Source organism: Elephas maximus, chromosome 25 (assembly GCF_024166365.1).
Source record: "Elephas maximus indicus isolate mEleMax1 chromosome 25, mEleMax1 primary haplotype, whole genome shotgun sequence".
NCBI lineage: Eukaryota > Metazoa > Chordata > Mammalia > Proboscidea > Elephantidae > Elephas > Elephas maximus.
This window is the reverse complement of record NC_064843.1, coordinates 37,752,532-37,765,184: the sequence shown is the minus strand read 5'-3', so window position 1 is coordinate 37,765,184 and position 12,653 is coordinate 37,752,532. Positions and strand designations below refer to the sequence as shown.

Sequence of the window (12,653 nt, the reverse complement as noted above, 5' to 3'; positions counted from 1 at the left end):
TAGCCATCAGCCCCCACACCGATGTAGGCACTGACCCATTTTACTGCTGAGGAAATAGGTGTAGAGGGAAAGAGCTTATCCAAGTCCGGACAGCTAGGAACTCACTTCAGGACCCCAGGGGGAAAGAGATGGGCAGGTTCAGGAACTGACAGGAGGCCAGGGGGCTGACAGAGTGCAGGGAGGAGAAGATACTGGGAGATGGGGGTGCAGGCATGAGCACCTGCCTGGAAGCCACAGGAACAGCTTGGAGTTGAGTCTAAGGGTACTGGGGAGCCACTGGGCCCCAGCCCTTCCACTGCTGGGAAAGGGAAGGGAAAGGAACAGGGCTAAATCCCAGAGTAGGTCAGAATGGTGGGGACACTCAGCCTGAGGCTCCTTCCCTCTCTAGAGGGAGCCTGGGAAGGTTGGACTGATGGGTGGGAAGTGCACGGCAGAGCAGAGCAAACAGTGATGCAGGACTGGGAGGCCGCCACAATGGGGTCTGTGAGGCCCTGGCCCCCACCCAGAAGGAGGTAACAACAGCCCTCTGCCTGAAGCTAGGTCAGGAGGGGCTGTGGGCTGAATTAGCCAGCCTGTTGGCAGGGAGAGGGTAGCCTGGAGTGCACTTAAATGAGGGAGCTTTGCATTCATTTATCCTCCCAAACATTGCTGCAGTGTGGGCTCTCTCCCCATTCACAGACCAGGAAGCTGGGCCTCTGAGGGCTGAGGGACTTGAGCGAGGCCTCCTGACTTTATCAGTGCTGGAACTGGAATCCAAATCTTGTGTCTGGCACCTAGAAATAAGTGTTCGATATGTGTCTGTAGGATGGATGGATCACTGACTGGTCCCAGGCCGATGTTCTTGGCTCTATACCAACAGTCCCCACACAGGGCCTACACTGCCACCTGCCCCACTGGCCAAGCGGTGGCTGCTCCCTCAGATGAGGCCTGACATCTCCAGTTGGCCCAGGGCCTCACTGGCCAGTTTGTTCACTTGTGATACTTGCCTGGCCCCACTTCTAGTCTTGCCCCCTCAACACCCCCCCCCCACCGCCCCAGTTCATGCTCCATGCAGAGAAGATTCTTATAAACATAGATCAGATCACGGCATTCCCATGCTTCAAGTCCTCCAGCAGCTTTCCCCTGCAATTAGAAGGCCAGTGTTATTTACTTCCACATCCCTGGTACCTGGCAGAGTAACACGTGTACTAAGCTGCCAACCTGAATGAAAGAACACTCAACACTGACTAAGCCATGACGGAGGTAGCGAGTCCTTGCCACAAAGCTTACGGTCTAGTTGAGGGCAAGGACACTGGGGAAAGCAGGTAGACGGGGAAAGGCCCACCAACAGACCACCTTACCCCTGCTCTCTAACTTCCCAAGGCTTCCCACCACACTTGGAATAAAACCCCCACTCCTGACCAGGACCAGCAAGGTCTGGCAGCAGACGGCCCCTTCACCTCTGACCTCATTCCCCTCCCTCCTCTTGGAGTGAAGCTCCTTCCTACCGGCCTCCTTGCTGAAATATCTTCTGCCTCAGGAACCTGCTGTTCCCGCTGAGCTGCCTGGAGCCCTGGACCCTAGTCAGCACCTGCCTCACTCCAGCACTTCATTCTCGACTCTGCTCACACGTCACCTCCTCAGAGACACTTCCGCTAAACACTTGGTCTAAAGTGGCACCCACCTCCACCTCTCTCTACTATCCTCTGACCTGGCTTTACTGTTCTTCTCATTAGACTCTATACTTGGGGTTTTGATTTGTCTTCTGCACTAGATGTGTCTTGAAGGCAGAGACCTGTTTTGCTCCTATATGCCCAGTGTCCAGAGCAGCATCTGGCACACAGCTGGTGCTCAATAACTACATGGGTAGAATAAATGTACTGCATGCCTGCTGAGTGGCTGGCATTACCATCCTGCTCCATCTTCATCGGAGTTATGAGACATTAGAGGTGTGAGCCTCATTTCACCCGACAAGGCGGCTGAGGTTCTGAGTAGGGAAGACCTTGCCTGGGGTCAACCAGCTAACAGGTGGCAGTGCCAGGATCAGAACCCAAGTCTGTCGGACTCCAAAGTGAGTGCTGCTACAGCAGGATACTTCCCTTATGGGGGTGGGGGGCTGTCCTGTCATTAAGGGCTGAGAGGATTCTGAGGAAAAGGGGTATGGGGGTGGGGTTGGGGTAGAGCCTTGGGTCTGGGGAGTGGAGGGCAGTGGCTGGTGGCAGCAGCCAAGCTCTTATTTGGCCTTGTTGCTGCCCAGGCACGGCTGGCGTGGATGTGCCTCCCTGTGTCTCCCCCACCATCCTGCCCAGTCTTAGTGGGTCTTGGCAGACAAGAAAATTCTTCTGGGAGGTTTACTTTTTCTGGCCCCAAGTGAAGCAAACCCAGGTAGAGTCACAAAAACGGGCTTATCTGTGATGGGGGAAGAGTTCCGGGCTATGGGGAGCATGGGAGAAAGGAGGCCTCAGCCAGAAGACCCTGGTTATCCCGAGGGGCCAAATGACCCACAAGAAACCAGGGATACTGGGGCTGCAGCCAAAGTGGGTGAGGCCTGGCTTCCTCGATGGGAACTTTTCTGAAGCAGACTGGCAGCCACAGGAAAGTTTCAGTTCTGGGGCTGGGTTGGAATAAACAGGCCCTGTCCCCACAAGGGCACAAAGCACTCACTGTCCAGGAACACACATTCCAGGGTGGAGGGAACATTCTCACTGCGGTTCCACAGAGAACAAGCTCTGACCGCCCAGCCCCCACTAGCCGGTTCCTGGCCAGGACAACCTGCATCTCCACTTCAGGAACTCCTTCTCCTGGGGAAGGGGAGGGAGGAAGATTCCCAAGGGCCGAGGATTCTGGGGATTGCTTTTGCAGAGAGAGCACGAGCAAAACGGGGCACGCTGTTCCAGGGCGGGTGCCTGCGAGGCGCTGGTGTGGGTATATTTAGCCCATGGTTCACACGACACACTTGGAAACAAACACAGCCATTTTCTCAACGGGCGGCTGCTGTGGATAAACAAACAGGATTGTAGAGCAGCACCCGTCTGGAAAAGCAGAGATAAGCACCCATTGCTCCTGGGTGTCTCCCACTGGTTATAGCCAGGCCTGGCATGGTGGGCAGGGAGATGAGGGGTAGAGGTGGGTTGCACAGAGGTCTCTGATGTCAGAGGTTTCCAGGAAACCCAGGCTTGAGAGCCGGTCTGCTTCCTCAGCTTGGGTTAGGGCAAAGTGGGGGAAGTTTCTCTTTGTAGCTCTGACTGCTGCCATGGGGATCTGCCATGCGATGGATCACTTTTATGTGGCCTTTCTAACCACGGTGTTGTAACTCTCACCAAATGATTAGGAAGGGCTATGTAAACAAGGCACCTGTGGCCCACTAAGGGGATTGGACAGCTTGCGGTTGATGCAAATAAGATGCATGGAACCCTTGTGGGGGTGGGCCATGCAAATAAGGTATATGGAACCTTAACCAGGGGATTGGTCAGTTTTTGCCATCCCACTAGGAATAAAATGAGCCATCCCAGAGATGGAAAGGGGGGAACTCACTACCACCAAGAAGAGATGGGAGCAGAGTACATCCTTTGGACCCAGGTTCCTGTGCTGAGAACCTCCTAGACCCAGGAGACAGAGACAGAGAGCTGTAACACCAGAGACGGCATAAGATGGTGAGAAGCAGTGGCAGAGAAGTGGCAGCAGAATCAGGAGACCAGCGCGAGATGATGCAGTGGACTTCCCAACTCATGGAGTAAGGGAGTTATAATGGCCGTTCCGACCCATGGTGCAAGTAAGCTGAGTGCCTTCGGGCTGAGGCTCGCTGGCAGAGTGGGGTACTCCTGGGCACTCATTGGTGGAGCTAAAGACCTTTGTAACACTTGCCTGAGCAGTACAGAGGCCAGGCTGAGGGGCCAAGACGCCGAGGGCCAGAGTGAGGCCTGCCTGCAGGCACGGCTGAGAAGAGGCTGTCCTGATCAAAGGACTGTATCCTGAGTCATTCCTGATCCTGAATTATATATATTATTATAACGTATTACTTCCTTAATAAACCCCGTAACTCTGAGTATGGTCTGAGTTCTGTGTGGCCATTGCAACGAATTATCAAATCCAGCAGAGAAGTAGAGAGTGCTGTGGGAGGGACAGCTGGTGTGAGAATTGGGAAAATAGTTGGAGAGAGGAGGTATGTCTGACCTCCACCTCACAGGAATCAGCCTTGGGCTGTTGATTGTGAGTCTCCTTCCCCCTTGTGAAGTTAGAGGAGGTCTGGCGCCCCCACCACCATGCCGTTTTTTCACAGGATCCCTGTAGGGGTTTTCAGGGCTCCTGGGGGGAGGTGGTGGCTGATGACCTCCAATGCAGAGCTGTTGACCCCTAGCCAAGCAGAGACATCACAAGTCAGCAAGGCTAACCCACCTGCCTGTTCTACAGTTTCACACACCTTGTTGGTGGTAGAGACTAGACTAGACTCCTGACTTGGCATGGGAGTTCTTCAGAGCTGTGAGAGAAGAACCAGGCCCACAGGAGGTCCTTCTTCCAACTCTTCAGAGCCTCTAACAGTCTAAGCCAGATCTTCCTAGAGACAGCATGGCCTACCCCAAATATCTTGAGTGCTTCATGCTCCATGCCTTTGTGAACGATGTGTCCTCTAATTGGTCATCCTTCCCATGTCTCCCTTCCTCACCCCTACTCAAGGCCTACAAGACTACACTTTGAAGTACTATCTTCCAAGAAGCCTGCCCTGCCCATCCCTCCTCTAGCTCCAAGATGAATGTCTCCTTTGTGCTCCCAAGGTCCCCAGGCTTTCATTCATACCATAAATATTTATTGAGCACCTACTATGAGTCAAGCCTGGCACTGAAGATACAGCAGTGAACAAGACAGACAAGGCCCCTGTTTTCACAGGCCTTAAGTTCTAATCCACACATTCGCAATGGGGGTGATATCACCTCCAATGGGGCAAAAATTGTTTTTTGGAAGGAAGTGAAAAATTCTTGGATATTACAGTGGTTTGTGGCTCTTTAACGGATACACAGTTTAGCTGTGGTATTCGAATTTCATGCGGGAGAGTGGACAATTAAGACAAAAATGTCTAAAAAGGCTCCGTAGGGAGGCAATAAGGAAAAAAACCTGAGAAGCACTGTTCTAGTCAGAAGCAGAGGATAATAAGAAAGAAACCAGACAATTTCAGAGGTGATGCGGTTTTGAAGAAAAGTCATGGGGAGGTGATAAGAGAATATCAGAAACACTGGTGTAGGTGAAGTGGTCAGGAAAGGCCTCTGAGGAAGTAAAGTTTGAACTTAGGCCTGAATGACAAGCAGGCAGGGGTCACGAGAGGATCCAAAATCTTAGGTAAGAGCATGTTCTAAGAGACAGAACAAGTGCAGAGGCCCTGAGGCAGGAAGGAGAGGCAGGGAGTCCCTAGGCTGAAGTCCTCTGTCTTCGTGCCACTCTCCCGTATCAGCCTAGGGGCTCAGTGCAGGCGGGGACTGAGGATGCCCCATGTCTGAAGCCTGGGGCCCACCCAGACAGGCATAGAATGACTTCAGCTAGATCGCTCCCCAGAGGCAGCCATCCGAATGATGCAGGTTGCCCTGCAGCAGCCCGTGACCTGGAGAAGTCAGGGGAAATGTTAAGGTTGGTATGACCATGCCCCGTCGGGTGGGGCCCAAGTGCCAGCTGACCACCCTGCCTGCCAGGGCCTGAAGTGCAATCCCTGCTTGAATCTGACCAGTGCTCCAATTCCCACCCTTCTCTCTCACTGCTCACATGTGCCTCTTCCTAGTGGTGTGCTTTGAGGAGGTTACTTCATCTCTCTGGCCCTAGTGTCCTCATGTGTTAAATAATAACAATAAAATAATAACAGTCGTTATTCTGGTAGCTGACCTTTACCGAACATTTGAATGTTTTACCTGGGCCAGGCATTGAGCTGAAGCACTTTACCCTGACTGGGTCACACTCCCCTATTACAAGCACAATCACCCTCATTCGAGTGGTTATTTTTTTGTCTTGTCTCCCTCACTAGAATGGGTGGTTTTGTCATCTCTGTAGTCTAGAACCTGATGCTATACCTGGAACACAGCAGGTGCCATTCTAACTAAATCTATTTTAAATGAACAGATGATGAACGTTTTCATTTAGTCCTCATAACATTTATTAACAGCCTCATTTTCCAGATGTGAAAACAGAGGCCCCAGAGTTTACCTAAGGTCCCTATCTAGGAAGTGGTGGGACTGGGTTTGTCTGGGTTCTGGCCTCTTACCCGTTCTGACGTTCAATCCTGTCATCTCAGTTTGTGCTGTCTCTTCCCATGAAATACCTGATCTTTTTAGCAGCAGTGGCAGCAGCTGATACTTACTGGGCACTTACCCTGCAAGGCACTGTTCTAGGCCCTCTTCATGGGTTAGTTCATTTAACCACTTTCACGCTTTTACAGTGGGTAGCCAGCCCATCATACAGATGATGAACCTGAGGCGCAGAGAGGGTTCACAACTTGCCCACATCACACAGCTAGCTGGTAACCTGGCTGGGATGCTTGCACCAATGATCTGGCTCTAGTACCCTCACTCCTAACCTTCCTGCAGCACTCTGCTCAGTTTGTGAAGGACACTACTTCTCTAGCCTTCATCATGGGCCAGGTGCATGCACCTCTATTACAGAAGGTGGTCCTTAGGCTAACCCCAGGTAAACGGAGACAGATACTGAGAGACCTGCCCGAAGTTAGTCAGTACGGAAGCCAGTTTTAAGCCCCAGTGTGTGTGGTAGCAAACCTTGTATCCTGGAGTAGGGCTCCAGCCCTGAGTCCCAGCCCATACAGAAGGGAAGGTAGCCTGAGGCCACCAGCTGAATGAACGAGCTCTGGCTTCTAGCCAGCTAAGGGGAGCTGGGTGCCACAGGAAAAGGATGTGACGAAGACCTGGAGGGAAAGTGAAACCCTTCCGTCTGGCTTCAGTGGGGAACAAGCGCCAGTGCCAGACGGGCCTTTCCTTCCTCTTGGGTGACTGTGGAGGGCCAGGCCCATTGCTTCCTTCCTGCTTGGTTATTTCAGGAAAGAGGTAGGTGGAGAAGAGGAAGGGGCCCCTAGCAGCCCAGGGAAAAGTGCCAGAGACATCAGGACTGTACCCCTTGACCTGGCCTCGTCACAGCCCTGCACAGGCAGGCCATGAGTCACTTGCAGAGTCACTTTCTGTTCCTGGCCTCAGTTTCCCTGATGGAGGGGCTGATAAATGCCTGCTGAGAAGACAAACAAGGCCATGTGAGGAGATCCCTGGGAGATGGCAGGAATGGGGGTAGGGCAAAGAGAGAGGTCTTATCACTCTCTTGGCAGGGAGTTTCACGCTGCAAGTCGGAAGAAGTGAGGTTTGTGGTTGGAATCCACTTCCCCTGGCTTTCCCTGGGGGGAGCTGTTGGCCTCAGTGAGTGAGTGGAACGCTGCCTCTCTCCTTCACCCAGGGGAGCAGAGCTACTCAAAGAGGCAGCTCAGCGAGCGAAGCAAAGACATGCGTGGCCAGACTGTGCTGGGATCAACACCTCAGTCCCACAGGCCCAGCTATGGGCGCCACAGCAACCTGTACTTCTGCACTTCAGTTCTTCTGCTCTGCCCTCACAAAGCAGGGGTGGTGACATCAAGGGTGAAAGCACTTGGGGAAGCAAGGTGACCTTGAGTTACAGGCTGAAGCAGGTGTCATGGGAGCCAAAGCCATCTGGGCTTTAAGGAGTATTAGGAGGCTCTTCACAGCAAACTTCGTGGTAATCTTCTTCCAACTCTGGCCTTGTCAACTGCCAGCCTCTCCTCCGTCGCCTCCCCCTCCACCCCCATGAGTTCTAAGAAGCAAAGCCTGACAGATGCGCTCATTTCTCAGAAAAGGAAGTGGTTGTGCCCAGAGGAGATAACACCTCCACTGTGGAATCGAGAAAGCTATCAGGCCCAGCAGTGCTGGCGTGGGCTCGCCACCTCCCCGGCTCAGAACCAGGGCACTGGGCTTGGGGCAGAGAGAATTCAAAAGAGCATTTACTAGGGGCACAGATGCTCCTGTGGGGTTCACGACCTCCTTCCCTGGGAATGATGGTGGTAAGACAACTGATATTTACCAAGTAGTTACCCAAGTACCAGGCACTGTGCTGAGCGCTTTGTGTGTATTCACTCAATCTTCACCACTATCCCATGAAGGAGGAGTGTTGTTACTCTCCATGCTACAAGGGAGGAACAGGCACAGAGGGCTCAGGTCACTCTCCCAAGGTCAGACAGTTCCTAAGTGGTGGAGAAGGGATTTGAATCCAAGCAGTCTAGCTCCAGAGCCCAGCACTTAACCACTCCTGGGCAGCTGCTACCCGCTCATGCACACTCTCTGCGATTCTGAGGCCTCCCCTCATCTCAACCCTCTCTTCCCATCCCTGGTGACTCTCCCTTCTTTCATAAATAAATGGCCACAGCCCTTCATTCTTCGCCCAGAGTGAGAAGGACCAAAGCTCATCCTTGTAACAGAGTCAGAGACTCACAAGTGACCTTACAACATCCCATCCAACCTTCCCTGAGATACTCAAGCTCATCCCTACATCCCCATTTCAGATGGGGTTCAGAAAGGTGGTGGCATGCCAAGGTCATGCAGTGGTTCTGTTTCAGTCCAAATGGGCCATGCCTGTGGGAGTTCAAGGTCATCTCCCACCCATCTACGGCTCTCTGCTTAGACACTTGTGATGGGGAGCTCAGGCTCCCCCCAGGCAGAGCATTCCATCTTTGGACAGCCCTACTGGAAAACTTCTCCCCGTTGGGGGCCTGAAGCCTCTCTCCCTCTAACTCCCTCCACTAGCTGGCATTAGTTCAGGTCCTCTCTCCTCTGCTGCTCTCCTCCAACTCTGTCCCAAGAAGGCAACATGGCAGAGGAAGCTCTGCCAGCCTCACGCTGGCTCTGGACCAGTTCCTGCTCCTCTCCAAGTCCCAGGTTCCTCATTCATAAAATGGAAGTGCTGGTCGGGATAAGGTCAAGGCCAGTGACAAGTTAACGTCTCTTTCCCCACCAAGCTGGGTTGCACAGAGTGAGCAGGTACTCTATACATTTCTGCAGCAAGACTAAGCTGCTGGTTTTGGGCCTCTTGTGTAAAATGCGGATAGTTATTTCAAAAAGAATACTGTGAGGATTGAACAGTAATACACGTAAAGCTCTTAGGACCATGCCTGGCACATAGCAGACACTGAATACATGTCAGTTATTATTACTGTTATGTCCCTTGGTGGCACAAACGGTTTGCTCTCAGCTACTAACCTAAAGGTCTGTGGTTCAAACCCACTCAGTGGTGCTATGGAAGGGAGGCCTAGCAATCTGCTTCCACAAAGATTACAGCCAAGAAAACCCTATGGAGCAGTCCTACTCTGTAACACATGGGGTCACCCTGAGTTGGAACTGACTTGATGGCAACAAGTTTTTTTGTTGTTTATTCTTACTATTAGACCAAGGTTCAGTTCGAGTCCTGGAGCCGTCTCCATGGGGTGTAAGCCCTGCAAGGTTTCTTCAGCCTCATCTAGGGCCAAACAGCTTCATTCCTCCTCACATGCCATGTTCTGCTCAGCCTCAGGACCTTTGCCCATGCTGGTTTCTCTGCTGAGCTCTCTCCTACTCATCTCTTATGTCTTAACCCACAAGTCACTTCTTCCCAGGAGGCCTTCTTCTTTCCTAAGTCTCCTGCAGCTCTCTTGCTACAGTTTGCTGAGTTGCTTACTTTCTCCCCCCCATTTGACCATAGGCTCTGTCCCCTGGCTCCAGAGAGGTGGATAGGTATGGTTGACTGGTGGCCAATGAGGAGGGAAGAGAAGAAAGGCCAGTTCCCTCTTCATCCCTACCCTCACTGCCTGGTAAAACTAGAAAGAGGCTCCGAGACACCAGGTCATTGGGCAGGGTACCCAATACTCCCCAGATACCAAGTTCTCCAGCACTTAGGAAGGGTGACAGGAAGCTTGCGGGAAGGTTCTGAAAAGGACATCTTCTGCACCGTGCTGATGCAGTTGGCAGAGGGACTAAAATGGCAACCTACAAGTAACAGGGGCTTAGTCTCTGGGGCCAATTTCCTCCCTAAAATGCTGTTCCCTTCTGGGGTCTTTGCCCTCAAGTGCTCCATGGTCCACAGCAGTCTCTCCCTCCGCCTTTGCGCCCCAAACTCTCCCCACTCCTTTGTCTGGTGCTGACTGGTGTTGGACGCTGTGGAGAAAAGAGCACTGGGCTGAGACTCAGCGGTGTGGCTTCAGTTCTCAACTCTATCACTAGCTTGCTTGGGCTGAGTCCATCCCCCTGGAAAATTAAGGGGATCATCTCAAAGGGCTCCTACTAGTGTTGCACCATAAGGATGAAGTAACTCACACTGGAAGAGTGAGTGATTACCCGGGCTCTCTTTCTCTGGGGGTATCTGAGATGTGCAGAGCCCAAAGGATCCAGCAATTAATGTGTAAGGTTAGAAGCGACATTCTGGAGTAGAAGGACTTGTTGCCACAAAAGGGTCTGAGCCCCCCCCACCTCAAAGCCTGCTGAGCCTACAAGATTCTAGGGGAAAGTGGGCACATCTGTACCCAGGGCAAGCTCCTTGGAGGGAGCAGACCTCGCAGGGCTCTGCCTTTGTGGCCTCAACCTTCTCACCTCAGCACCACCTCTAACTAGCCTCCAACTAGTCCAGACAAGTCCTGGGTATTTTCAGCCACCTTTATCTGATCGGAAATGTTTGGAATTCCACAGCAGAAGACCAACAGCTTCCGAGGATTTGGGGATGGGAGCAAATCCCTACAACACCCTTCCCCCGCCCCCTGTACATGTGAATGCTCACACGCACACCCCAAGTAACCAGAAACTCGGAGCTGAACCCGCGGGGTAGCATTTCTGACATTCCCCGGTTCCTTCTAGTCTTCTTCTCCCCTTTTCATCTCGCCCCACTCCCTGGACTCTCATCAAGGTGCAGAGCAGCAAGATGCCTGAGATGGTGCCAGGACAGCTGGAACAACCAGTCTGCAGCCGAGGCTGAGGGAGGGGTCCCAGGAGTTTGCTGTTCGCGCCCTGAGCACCGATACACTGCAGAAGACAACCAGGACCACTACCGCCAGGAGGCCAGAAGCAACTCACAGTCCCTCCTGATGTGGCATATAGCCTGCCTAGGAATCTTAAGAGTGCCACAATTTGAAGTCCACGGTGATGTCTAGTTCAAACCCTCCCTGAACAGATGAGGAAACAGACTCTGAGTAGGTGAAGGGACTCCAGGGCCATACGCAGGGAGAGGGCAAAGCCTGGTCCCAGGCCTCCTGACCCTTGGAGTCAGCCAGTGTGGGTTCCAACTCCAGCTCTGGAACTGCTTGGCTGCAGGACCTGGGACAAGACCCTTCACTTTTCAGAGCCCCGGTTTTCCGGCTGTAAAATGAGAACAGCTGTACCTCCTTCACAGACTTCCAACAAGAATTAAATGGTCCGTGGTAAGTGCTCAATATATGTTAGCTGTTATTACTTTTTTTATGGCCCAAAATGAGTGGCCCCATTTATGCTTCTCATGCTGCCTCTCATTATTTGCAGCTATCAACAAAAAATAACAGCTAATATTTACTGAACCCTTGCTTGAATGGTCACAAAATTCTGCAAGTAGGTGCTGTCCCCACTTAACAGTGAGAAAACTAAGACTCAGAGAGGTGATGAGACTTGGCCTGAAGTCACCAGGTATTGAGTAAGGCTGTCTGACTCCGTTAGCACATTAAATTTGCCAGTGCAAGAGGACATACGAAGAGGAACTTTACGCAATCCATTCTTCCTCCTTTCCTTCACCTACCCACCCAACCCACCCAGTATTTACTGAGAATCTGCTACTCTTAGGCTCAGGTGCTACCATGGTGAGCAAGAAAAAACAGTAGTTCCTGCCCTGTGGAGCTTGCAAAACTGGCAGGAAAGATTAATTAGGCATTGCTTAATTGATGACACAGAACCCAGAAGTGCTGCAGGGGTGGAGAACAGAGAGCTATGGTAGGGTAGGACAGGGGGGAGCTGACTTGGGGGAGGGGTAAAATTGGAGACTTGGAAGGATGGGTGGAAGTGGGTTGGCCCTGGCTCCTTTCTATTTAATTGTGAATGGCCACACAGACTTAATAGAGCTGCAGCCAGCTCTGGTTGTGAAAAGTAGCTGAAATAGGGCAGTAGTCACACTTCTGTGTGTTTCTGGAAACCTTGGTCTGGGCCCTGGAGTCCCAGGGTTCTCAACGAAGTCAGAGATGACTTCAAGGGCAGGGAAGGGGCATACCCCCTGGTTCCCTGGGTGCCTCAAGGGGTAGACAAGGGAAGGATGCACTGCTGGCTGTTCTGTGCTTGTCCCCAACCCCACCTGGCCCCTGCAAGGCCCGTTTGTGCAAGGTGAGTCCCTTCCGCTGTCTGGTCATTATCTTAGAAACAAAACTGACTTTGGTGGAACTGTTAGCTGAGTTCTCTTGGACAGAACATGACCCCTTTGTGAGTCAGGCTGATCTGTGAAGTTGCAGAAGGACCAGCCAGACAAGCTGCCTTTCTTAGCTCCAGACACTCATTCAACAAATCTTTATGACATGCCCACTAAGAGTCAGGCACTATGCTAAGTGCTGGTGATAAAGCAGTGAATAAATCAGACGAAAATTCCTTCCTGCATGGTTTATAATTTAACGGGAACCAAAAAAGCCCACTGCTGTCGAGTCGGTTCCGACTCAT

The 12,653-nt window shown here is 52.2% G+C and overlaps 1 protein-coding gene across 4 annotated transcripts in view; it reads right to left on the bottom strand.

The window, feature by feature from the left end:
- Window positions 1-12,653, bottom strand: part of BCL2L1 (BCL2 like 1) — a 50,836-nt gene that overhangs the window by 1,701 nt on the left and 36,482 nt on the right. The window lies entirely within an intron of this gene.